This window comes from Pangasianodon hypophthalmus, chromosome 24 (genome assembly GCF_027358585.1).
Source record: "Pangasianodon hypophthalmus isolate fPanHyp1 chromosome 24, fPanHyp1.pri, whole genome shotgun sequence".
Lineage (NCBI taxonomy): Eukaryota > Metazoa > Chordata > Actinopteri > Siluriformes > Pangasiidae > Pangasianodon > Pangasianodon hypophthalmus.
Window position 1 is genome coordinate 6,327,042 of NC_069733.1, and position 11,660 is coordinate 6,338,701.

The following is an 11,660-nucleotide window of genomic DNA, read 5'->3' on the forward strand; positions in this document are numbered from 1 at the left end:
TTAATGAACTGTAGCCATGGCAACAAAAGAGAAGAAACCAGACACTGAAACAAATAAAACACATTCATCATCAGCACCAACTACTAAGCTACAGGAACTGTAAAATATCCTCTGGAGTTCAGTTCATCCCTTCATTCTCACACATATTGCAGTCTTAATATATTTGTGGTGGCCTGGTAAATCTCTTCACATGTTCAAATTCCGACATTTTATTTTACTATAAAGCCTGGTTTGGAAAAAAAATACTTTTGGTTGCATAGGTAACCCTGTTCAATGAACACTGGTTAACTACCGGAGAAGTGTTTCGATATCTGGATACCTCCTTACGCAAGTCAGCAGCACCTTGTGACCATAGGTTTGGTGGGGAAGAACGACATTAATAAGGACAGCCTCAAGCAAAGCCAAGTCGAAAGGCTATCACACTTGACTTTTGCATTAGCCTACTATCCAGTAAATTCTAAACCCATAATATGTAGTTGAGAGTCAACAACATAAAGTTGTCCAGCATACAGTCTAGCAGCTCGTTTTGAGTGGTTTTAGACATAGCTTTGTTCTGTGTTTGAGATAATATCATTCGCCAGGGTTGACCGGTTTCAGTAAAATTTCCAGCCAAACTACATCTCAAAAACCACACAAAAGACCTTAAACTACCCCCAAAAAACTGAGCATTGAAAAAGGGAGACATTGTTTTTTTTCAGCATTTCTCAGCATGTGAAATACTTGTTTCCTTCACGCTTACTTTGATCAAAAGGTGCAGGCTATTTGTTGAACAGTGAAGGCTACAGCAAGGGGGAGAGCTTTCCCTTACAAAACCCCACAGTTATGGGACAGCCTTGTCCTTGTCTCCTCCTCCACTATACAGTGAGCGTGGGGCAGAGGGAATCTCTTCCCCATTGGACTTCTACTTCTACCATTTTTGACCACTAGGTGCAATAACAATGCTATGGAAGCAAGCTCACGGCTTCGTGATCGTGTGATATCTATCTATCTATCTATCTATCTACATATATATATATATATATATATATATATATATATATATATATATATATATATACACACACACACCAATCAGCCATAACATTATGACCACCTGCCTAATATTGTGTTGGTCCCCTTTTTGCTGCCAAAACAGCCCTGACCCGTCGAGGCATGGACTCCACTGAAGGTGTGCTGTGGTATCTGGGACAAAGACGTTAACAGCAGATCCTGTAAGTCCTGTAAGTTGCAAGGTGGGGTCTCCATGGATCATACCTGATGGCCCCACAGATGTTCGACTGGACTGAGATCTGGGGAATTTGGAGGCCACGTCAACATCTTGAATCTTTTGTCATGTTCCTCGAACCATTCCTGAACAATTTTTGCAGTGTGGCAGGGCGCATTATCCTGCCAAAAGAGGTCACTTCCATTAGGGAATACTGTTGCCATGAAGGGGTGTACCTGGTCTGCAACAGTGTTTAGGTAGGTGGTATGTGTCAAAATAGTATCCACATGAATGCCAGGACTCAAAGTTTCCCAGCAGAACATTGCCCAGAGCATCACACTGCCTCTGCTGGCTTGCGTTCTTCCCATAGTGCATGCTGGTGCCATCTCTTCCCCAGGTAAACAATGCACACGCACCCGACCTTCCACATGATGTAAAAGAAAATGTGATTTATCGGACCAGGCCACCTTCTTACATTGCTCCTTGGTCCAGTTCTGATGCTCACCTGTCCATTGTAGGCACTTTTGGCATTGGACAGGGGTCAGCATGGGCACTCTGACAGGTCTGTGGCTACACAGCCCCATACGCAACAAGCTGCGATGCACTGTGTGTTCTGACACCTTTCTATCATAGCCAGCATTAACTTTTTAGTAATTTGTGCTACAGTTGCTCTTCTGTGGGATCAGACAAGAATGACTAGCCTTCACTCCCCACGCGCATCAGTGAGCCTTGGGCGCCCATGACCCGGTCGCTAGTTCACCGGTTGTCCTTCCTTGGACCACTTTTGGTAGGTACTAATCACTGCATACCGGGAACACCGCACAAGGCCTGCCGTTTTAAAGATGCTCTGACCCAGTCATCTAGCCATCACAATTTGGCCGTTGTCAAAGTCTCTCTAATCCTTACGCTTGGCCATTTTACCTGTTTCCAACAAATCTACTTCGAGAACCAACTGGTCACTTGCTGCATAATATATCTCAACCTTTGACAGGTACTATTGTAATGAGATAATCAATATTATTCACTTCACCTGTCAGTGGTCATAATGTTATGGCTGATCAGTGTGTGTGTATGTGTATGTGTGTGTACATGTATATATATATATATATATATATATATATATATATATATATATATATATATATATATATATATATACACACACACAGTCAGGTCCATAAGTATTTGAACAGTGACCTAATTTTTGTAATTTTGCCTCTGTATACCAATGAAGCAATCAAGATACGACTGCTTACTGAAGACAAAACTGAAGGTAGAAAGACCCATAAACAAGTAGCAAATGAAGGCAGCTGCAGTAAAGGCCTGGCAAAGCATCTCAAGGGAGGAACTCGATTTGGTGATGTCCATGGGTTATAGACTTCAGGCAGTCTTTGACTGCAAAGTATTTGCATCCAAGTATTAAAAATAATCCTAATATTTATGATAATGTTAGTTTGTCCAATTACTTCTAAGCCTGTGAAAATGGAGGGACTTTGTAAAAAATGGCTATAATTCCTAAACGATTAATGCAATATTTTTGTTTAACTCCTTGAATTAAAGTTGAAAGTCTACACTTCAATCAAATCCATTGCAGTGGTGTACAGAAGCAAAATTAAGACATTTACATATATATGTATACGTACCCACTTTATTTTGTCAAATCTTTTTATGTATTGGGTTTTTAATTTTTGAAGAGTCCAAACATCAAAATATCCTGTCAAACCATTAGTGCAAACTTGAATACTTGTTTGAAATGACTCTAAATCCTTTTATATTTTTATTTTGCCATAATTTTAAAAGCGTTTTGCATTACTGACCAAAACTGTAAAACATTTGCATGTATACTGTTTTCATTACTCATTACAAATTTGTTCAAGGAGGTGTGATACCACATTATTTTCATATAATAGCATGGCCCATTGTGTGTTATTACATACATCACCACAGCTCTGACAGTAGACTGTTATTCAAATAATGCTCATTCTAATATGCTATCACTTCTACAGTAATTCATTCAAAGAGATTTTTTTAATATGCAGATGATCCAAATAAACTGCAATATCTCCAATATAAACAGATTTACAAAACATGTTATTTATCAAAGAAAAACATATAGTCATTGATATTGTGAAGGTTTCTATTAGGAGACATTTATTTAACATTTATGAGTCCTCTGTGTTAGTGTTTTGTAACAGTCAATTTTCCACCAGGGGAAAGTCTTCAAGACAAAGGAGTTTGTGCTGTCCAGTTTCTCAATAACAAGAAAAGCTACACATAGAGTAGCTATCCAACAACTTGATCAAAGCTTGACATTCACACAGTTAGCAAGGTTTTAGACATTTTTAAGCAGACTGTTTTTACTGCTGTTAAACTGGATCCTTACCCAATGTGATCTTTGCAGAAAGATCATTTTTCAATTTTAACCAGCCTTTAAAATGCTAGAAACCTATTTCACTTCACAAATGTCTGCAGCTTTCAGAACTATCTACTGTAGAAAATCTCACAATGTCAAGTATTTGCCCAAGCTAATACACATAATAATTTATGTCATTGCAATGTTTTACAAAAGAAACTTAGAACTTTCATGCTCCGTTTCCACTGTGTAACAGTTCATGACGTCACAAAGAGAACACAGGTATATCTATTTGGCCTTTTGTCCTTTTATTTTGAATAACAGCTCAAACAGAAAAAAATGTTTAAAATAAATTATTTGCTGTTTCGGCCTGTCTCGGCCTATTCCGTGTCACGAGAACACACACACACACACACACACACATGCACATAGGGAGGAGCACACACAGGCATGAAAGGACAAGGGTTATATAAATATCAGAATAATTATGACCAGGTACAACTACTCACTGATTACCTTCACACTCATCCCCCAAAATTCCCTCTCCGTTCACAACCTTAACTATAACCTATAATATAATACGCTATAACCACACCCTGACTGCCACATACCCTCACCACCCGACACAGGCCGGGGAGGCGGTCATGGACCAGAGGGGAGAGGAAATGTTCCACCAGCATCTGTGCCCCAGCCCTGAGGACCACAGTGAACCTAAAGGGCTGTACAGAGACACCCCACAGTACCACAGTAGTTTTATACTAGACGACTGCCTACTTGATTGTCAGGCACTCTGTACTCCAGGCACTGCTGTACTTAGCCTCCCTTAATGAAAGTTTTCAGCTAATGTACAGCACAGGACGATCCTCCCCCTCCAATGGCCTCCAGCCCTCTGTCCAATGTGCTGGTCTGCAACACAAAAGGAAGAGAGAACTTAGGGGAGTGAAGTATGGGCCCCCCCTGCAGACAGCTGTCTTCATATTTCCAAGGGCCTGTTGACACTGCTCTGGGTCTGGTGCTCCCTTTTTAGTGAAATCAGTCAGTGAGCTGACAAGGGCTGAAAAATTTGGTATAAATTTATAGTAGTACAGCCCCAAAAACTGTCTCATCTCTCCTGTTTTGTCAATATGGGGATGCACCTGCCCATGCCTTAAGTGGAACCCAGATACAATACCTCTACCCACACTTTGCTGGGGCTCGCTGTGAGATCGGCCCACCTCAAGGACTTCAGGATGGCCCGCTCATGTAGCATATGTCAGCCCCAGTCGTTACTAATAATGACCTAATGTTATCTAGGTAGGCAACGGCATTTGCACTGTGCAGATGAAGAACAGTATAACGAATTGGTTTAAGCCGAATGGATAGCCATTTTTTCCTTAGACTGTAGGAATCTGCCAGTAGCCTTTGGTCAAATCTAGTTTTGAGTTAAAAAGAGCATCATCCAATGGCTCCACAAGTTCATCAATGCAAGGCATTGGATATAAAACAAATTTGGAAACTGCATTAACCCAGCAGAAGTCCACACAAACTGGGACCTTGCCACTGCATTTTGGAACAAGGACAATTGGGCTGCTCTAATCACCGTGCAATTTCACTATTACTCCCATTTCCATTTTCCTCCTGAACCACTTTTCACTTGTGTTCAGGTAATGGTGGGATATGCACTACTACACCAGGACATATTTCCGTGTGGTGTTTTATGAAGTCTGTGCCTCCAAGCAGGGAAGATACATCTGAAAATTTGGCATGCAATTTAGCAACCTCTGCTCTCTGAGTTGGAGAAAGATGGACTCCTAAGGGGATAGGAGTGGGATTAGCTGTTTTTGGACATTCTGGTCCCCACTCATCTTTCTCTGCCAATGCTGTCACCAAAGCAACAGGGACCACCTCTGTCCATTCCTTTAGGAGATTAAGGTGGTAAATTTGTCATGAGCTCCCCCTGTCTGAATGCGCTACTTCATAGTCCACTTCCCCTACTCATAGTGTGACCTTGAAGAGTCCTTGCCACTTAGTGAGTAATTTAAATGTGAAAATGGGAAGCAATACTAGGATCTTTTCTCCTGGTGCAAATTGCCTTATTTGGGAATGCCTACTATATAGCTGTTGCTGCTATTCCTTGGCTTGGTGCCAGTTTTCCCTAAACAAGTGACCCAGCATGTGCAGTTGTTCTCTTCGGTCCAGGATATACTATACCTCAGTGGAGTATACTAAAACCCAGTGGAGGCCTCGGGTACTACCCGCAGCAAACAACAGGATCTCTTTTGGGAGCCCAACCTGGGCGATAACACAAAATAATGCTTCTTCCATGCTCTTTGTAGAGATTGCCTGTAAAGGCACGACCTCAGGATACCAGTTCGCATAGTCCACAATGACTAAGATGAACCAGTACCCTCATGCTGATTGGTCTAATGGCCTGATGAGATCCATGCTAATGCATTCAAAGGCACCTCAATTAATGATAGAGGGTGCACTGGCATATTTGGGGTGACCATTGGATTAAACCAACTGCCAGTACTTTGACTCCTGATCAGGGGATATTGGCAGGGCAGCGGAGGCCCGGAGCACCTGATCACTCCCCCTGAAGATGCCCTGTCTCTCCGCAACTCCAGCAGGTTTGCTTGGGCCCAGCTTCAGCTCTCAGGGGAGTAGAGGAGATACACTGGGGAACAGAAAGGGAAAAAGAGAACATGAAGTGGTTAGGAAGAGGGTTAACAGGCTCAGGGGATTTATTTGTTAAATTTAGTCCAGTGCTCTGATCTCCACAGTGCTTTGGTGTTTTGGACTCTCGCACTGGGTTTGCACTTTCTCTCTCGGCCAGCGGTGTCATTGTGGCTCGCCCCGTGTCTAGAAGTGGCTTCCTCCTTTGCAGGGCTGGGAGCCCCAGTTGGTGGGCGTGATGTGTGTCTCAGGTTGGTGACACTGGACTTACTCCTTGGAACGACTGGGTAAATGCGAGATGAACTGTCACGGGCTCCAACACTCTCTCGGACTCTGTTGAATCCAGCCGCAGCCACCTTTTGCATGCATCCAGTAATCTCAGCACGAACGTAAACAGCTTGTCTCCTTCCTCCACCATGATCTCCCAGTAGCTCTGGCAGTGTTGTACATGTGTTAGAATCAACTGCTCAGCTAGCTAGCGGGTAGCAGACTGCAAGCAGCCAATTGCTCTTCATCAGTCAGTGAAAATTGATTTAGGGCCAGCCACCCGCAGAGGCCGTGTTTTTGAACACCTCCAAAAATGACCCAGCGTCAAGAAAGTCGGCAGACTTGCTGCTTGCACACCAGGTCCAGAGGCGGCAGGGACTTGGGGTTCAGGAGAGACTGGATGGTGGCTTAATCTGCAGCCCGGACAAACACGTGAGACAGGAGTGCTTGTTGCTGCTGCGGCCAACAACTGTAGGATCTGCAGTGGCAGATTTTGATCCATGGCAGCATTTCTTCGTTCTCCAAGCACCCAGATTTCGGCACCAGTGTAACAGTTTGTGGCATCGAAAGAAGAACACGGATATATTTTTTTCGGCCTTTCGCCCTCTTATGTTGAATCACAGCCCAAACAGAAGAAACATATAACATAAAACATTTGCCATTTCGGCCTCTTGTGCTCCTACTCTGCATCACTAGAGCACACACACAGGGAGGAATACACACAGGGAAGAAAGAACATGGGTTATTTACGGATCAGAATAATTATGCCCAGGTGCAACTACTCACTGATTACCTTCACACCCATCCTCCAAACTCTCTCGCCTGTTACAGCCTTCACTAGAACCATACCCCGCCTACCACACACTGGGTATGGTGTCAAAGTACACAATTCCAACTCAGAAAAATGCACAATTCCAAATGAAACATCCTACAAGTGTAATTTGAGGGATGGATAGAGGAGGTGGGGGTGAAACAAACTCTTTTAGGAGTTATGGCTGCAAACTGTTAGTAAAGTGGTGATATGCAAACATATAATATGAGATATTAAGTATGAACTGAATGAATGACTAATAATTTGAAAAAAAAAAAAAGTCATGAGAACACATGGAATTTAAAACAGTTCAAGTTAGACATTCAAACTATGGAATTATGATTCATAAAATTATAAATCCAGCATCACATTCATATGTGATTACTTTGAAATGACATTAATCTTGTTCTCTGTCAGTGAGGGAAGTGTGTTGATGAGATTAACACTCCCCTTTATTGCTCCTCCAGATGATGAAAACCCACCTGTCTCATTTGTCAGGTTTTCACCCAATGGGAAATACATATTGGCTGGAACACTGGCTAAGGGTGTGATTGCCTTCCCTGTGGTTATTGTTGCCTGCTAGTCCACGATGTGTATAAAATACTGTTGTTCTATATTATACCTGTTTAGAAAACATGAAATTTAATTTTTAATATGCTTTTTTTTTTTTTTTTTACAAGATATTTATATTTTTTACAGTACAATTGTTATAATTTTATAAATTATACCTATAGCATAGAGAATATGAATGTTAGACTGGAACATATAATCCTGCTGTTTTCTTGTTTAATACTTATAATGCTGATAATCATCTTAAACATCTAACTGACAATTCATAGCTCAATTAGTAGCAGACTATCTACATTAAAGGAATAAACGTGAAATTTAAAAAATGTAAACAGATTCCTCATTCACCCCAAGTGCCTTCATTCTCCCAAGTTAGTCATTTCCAAATCTCGCCCTCTAGTATGTCGCCTATGAGGTATCATTTGTGCCATAAATACATTGACTGCTGTTGTCTACTTTTTAAGTGAAACAGCAGCTGCTGATGTGCATTTGTAATGTCATGGAACAACTATTGCTTTTACAGAGACATATACTAAGATTATGCTTTTGTTTATGTTGAAAATAGTTTATTGTCAATATTAACAGTCTTGACTTCATAACTATAATTATATAATTATAATAAACAATAATAATTTTGCATAGTTCACACGAGGTTGGTGTGATACAGCCCTGAAGTGGATTATTTTCATATAACAGCACTGTTTAGAGTGTGTTATTCCTCTTATACCACAGTGATTTGCCAACGATTACAATGTTTAATTTATTAATGAATGACACATCGGTCATTTTAGTGGTTTATAGTTAGATTTAATGTTGTGGAACATCCACAAGACAAGTTAGTTCCTGTTATAATTTACAATATAGCAGATATAAACAATCGGTCCCTCACCCACATCTTCTTCTCTCTCTCTCTCTCTCTCTCTCTCTCTCTCTCTCTCTCTCTCAAAGAACGCAGTTTGTAATTTTTGTCATTTTTCTGGCTTTGTCATTTTTACAAACCGGAAAGTGTAAAGTCCTATCCTTTGCTATGCTGGAACACTTTACAGAATTGTAAAGCACTGTTACAGAGTGCTGACGACACCTCTCACAAATGGTAAATATATGTCTCCTAGCAAAAAGCCTCACTACATCAATGATTTTACATCTAAGGGAGGGAAAACCTTTCACTCACGCTGTGTAAACTGCTGTGTGTGCTTTGTTTATGATTTGTGTATGATTTGTTTCTAGATGTGGTGATTGTGACTGCTTGTCATCCTGCAGAGACCATCATCACATTGGCAGCACTGGAGAATGACAAGAGTATTAAACTCTGGAAGAGTGACTGCTAAGGCACAGGACCAATTAATAGATTTCTGTGAGAGACGTATTACCTGAGGAATGTGTATAATGTATTGTTTATGATGTGTGTGCAGGGTTAACTGATTAGTCTGCTCTGATTATTCCCTGTTCATATAGTATTTGTCTATGTTCTTTCCCATCTTTATTTTATTGCATCTATTATTAGAAGATAAACTATGAGTACCACAATTCAAAGCACTCATATCATCTTCAGACGAACTGACACTACTACGAATGTATTAATATGAACTTATCGTTCACAGTACAGCCAGACCTACTGTCCTAGTCATGCAATTATACAAAATAATGCACACCTTCTAACCAATCAGGTTTGAGAATTTAATTGTGCTATGTAATTAAGGAATATCACACAAGCAAGAGTGCTGTGGTATTGAATATGATCATGGACGCGATTTGGCTATAGGCATGAGGATGCAGGCTGAGTGCCGCAGATAATCATTTTGATATTCAGTACAACAGCACGTTTGTGAATGTGATATTGCTTATTTACAACAGTTCTATAAACAAGAAATACATATAGAGTAACTACCGTTTCAGATACAATATGGCAAAATATTTTGTTTATTTTTGCTCCATCAATGAAAATAGTTCCAAAAGAAGCCAGAGCTGGGTAGAGTATTGCATGTTGCCATATAACGCACAGACTGACAGACAGCCCATAGTAAGAGTAGAAATGGTTTCAATGTAATGAATGATTGCTAGAATTATAATTTCATATAGCAGATAGTTATACTAAATATCACCGCTTCGAAACACCACTTTTCCAAACAAATTAGTGGACTGGAACTAACTGCTGTATAATAAAATTATCAGCAATTTTCAACAGCTGCTGTTTAACCTAAACAGTAGACAACGGCAGTTGCCATTGACAAAGCAATGAACAAAGCAGTCAACATATTTTTGGCACAAGTGGTACCTCATAGTCGTCCCATGTAAACAACTTCCACCTGGGAGAGCAAAGACTAACACATGCATCCTGTCATGGGGCAGCTGAAAACACGCAGAGGAGAGGGCTGACTACTCTCTAACTAACTACTCTAAACATGAATTAACAGATGCTTTTAGGTATGTTGCTCTAGCTCACTGAAATATTTTTGAATGATCCAGACTTTTTTACTTGTTAAACTTGTGGCTGTAGGTCAAAACAAAAGAAACAAAATTCAAGCAGCAAATATGTATTAACAGATCCATAACAGTAAAATTTATTTATTTTTTTAAATCATTTTTGGCCCAAATATTCCATTAAGTGAACAATGTGTATGGCCTCCTATGAATTATTGGCTCCCGTAGCCTGTTCTTGAAGTGTCTTAAGACATACATTGGACATACATAAGAATGAGAAGTATTTGCCAATTTGCCTGTCTCTGGTGGTAAGGTATGTAGACAGGACATTTTGTATATTCAGTCTAGCTTTTATACATAGGAGGATTTCCAATTTGAATCGTGTAAAAACTTCTCTCCATCCAGTCTCCTCTTCTGAAGACCACATTGTGTACATCTGGAATCATAACTATAATACATAAATATATTATTTGTATCACTGACAACACACCATTCATATTCTACAAGCATCGTAATGGAAGATGAAGGGAGGGAAAACTTGTCACTCACGCTGTGTAAACTGCTGTGTGTGCTTTGTTTATGATTTGTGTATGATTTGTTTCTAGATGTGGTGATTGTGACTGCTTGTCATCCTGCAGAGACCATCATCACATTGGCAGCACTGGAGAATGACAAGAGTATTAAACTCTGGAAGAGTGACTGCTAAGGCACAGGACCAATTAATTAATTAATTTCTGTGAGAGACGTATTACCTGAGGAATGTGTATAATGTATTGTTTATGGCGTGTGTGCAGGGTTAACTGATTAGTCTGCTCTGATTATTCCCTGTTCATATAGTATTTGTCTGTGTTCTTTCCTATCTTTATTTTATTGCATCTATTATTAGAAGATAAACACGAGTACCACAATTCAAAGCACTAATATCATCAAACATCATCTGACCGCTCAAATTTTTTTAATGATTCGAGCCTTTCCATTTTTCATGTTTTTCCCCCCCAACATTGCTAGGTTTGTTGGAATACACTCAGACTATGCAATTGGGTCAGTTACAGATGGTTGACAAATTAAAGGAAAATTATACTCTGAAGGCATTTTTGCCGTGATGTTTTAGGTTCACTTGTCCCCTAAGAAGGAACTGTCACTGCCATTACAAAGTTGTTCTGACTGATCACTACCAGCATAACAATGTTCCATCTATAGGGCGCGCGGGCTCATTGCATGTTTTGATGAGACTGAAAATAATGTAAGTGATATGCTATGGCCTTTACAGTGACCAGATTTCAACCTAACTGAACACCTGTGGGAGATTTTGGAGCAACCACCATCATCAAAACACAAAATGAGAGAATATCCGCTGAAAAATATCTGTTGAGAATATCTGT